Raw genomic sequence first — 1,569 nt, forward strand, 5'->3', positions numbered from 1 at the left:
TTTTGGTTTTGCAATTCTAATCTTGAAATATCTCCTGTGTTTTTCTGCCGAACTGTGTTTAACCACTTTTCTTTACATCTGCAGACCCATCAGGATTTTAACGTTCGATGTGGAGTCCTGCATCCAGATCCTAAAAAATTACAACAAACATTGTCACCAGGTGTCATTTCTGCCTCCTGTTACCACACAAACAGAAGAACATCTTCCTAGACGTGTGTTCAATCTTCCTTCCCCTCCCGTGGGGTCCTACAACTCAATACTCTGCAGAATAAGGTTCATTTTTGACATCATCAGCTCAAGAAAAATGGATAAAAATAACTCATCACTAGGTCAACTTCTTACCTCAGAAATCCATCACTCCTAAGGGATACCCTCAATTCAGTGTAGTAGAAAATTTCTAAAGAGCTTTTTCAATACATTTTCTTCATTAACATCCTTGCTCTAATTAGAAAGCAGCAACCACCACACAGAAATTACTCTGATGGCATTTCCACTCTGAATTGGAAGCTGCTGTTCTGCAGCACTCATAAGAAAGACTTTTCATAGCTCATTTATACAAGTCTGACCCTTCATTGCCCTCTCCAAAGAGCAGTCCCTAATCGCATACATCTTGTTCAGCCACAATTTACTGCTCTTACACATCCTAAATAGCACTTCACTTCATCAGCTTAACTGCTAAAAGCATAACTTCTCCCCAGGAATAAAGTTCTACTGCAAGCTGCCTCACTGTTGAGTTGAGGTTGTACTAGGTACTGCAAGGCCACTGATATTTGTCCACACTGAGATGGTGATAATTTCATGATTGTTTTCCTCATTTTCACTAGCAGATGTCACGAAGATCCTTCTCAGAAGTTGACAACAGTGACAGAGATGAATAAACAATGACCATCGTTAAAATATTTATGACAGGTTCACAGTCTGTCCCACTAATATCTTCTGCCCCATCATAGGAAATGACACCATATATATATGTAAAAAAAGGCTTGCAGTTATACATAGAGAAATAAACTATGCTGCTTAGAGACAGCAGTGTCAGATTGAAATATGACAGACAACTGGAACACACTTGGAACCAAAGCATGATTCAGCCACGGTCCCTGGTTGGCCGATGTGTACGAGCGCACACGTGTGTGTGTGTGTGTGTGCGCGCGTGCATGTCTGCATGTGGTTCAGGTTCTGTTTTAAACATATCTTCTTTTACTAAACATTAAATTATTTCCCAAGAAATAAAAAGCTATGTACATTGTAATTATCTACAGTAGGCCTTCAGCATCCTCGCTATTCACATGCACAGGGTTTAGGCTGCATTCATAAACTCAGGCGTGCTCCTCCACTGCTTGTGGTGCTGTCCCCTCCAGCCAGTCTGTAGTCCAAGGAACACTGATGTGTGTGTTTGCTCTGATTTTTTTCCTTTCTCAGCAGTCAACAGTGCCAGAGGGTGACTGAAATTAAAAGCAATTAAAAGAGGCAAGATCCTGCAAAAAGCTGAGACATGCACGTCATCGGGAAGCAAGGGATGTTGGCATGTTGCAGAGCCTGGTCTAACAGCCCAGTCTGAACCCTCTGGCA

This window comes from Neopelma chrysocephalum, unplaced genomic scaffold, assembly GCF_003984885.1.
Source record: "Neopelma chrysocephalum unplaced genomic scaffold, ASM398488v2 Primary Assembly neopelma1_85, whole genome shotgun sequence".
NCBI lineage: Eukaryota > Metazoa > Chordata > Aves > Passeriformes > Pipridae > Neopelma > Neopelma chrysocephalum.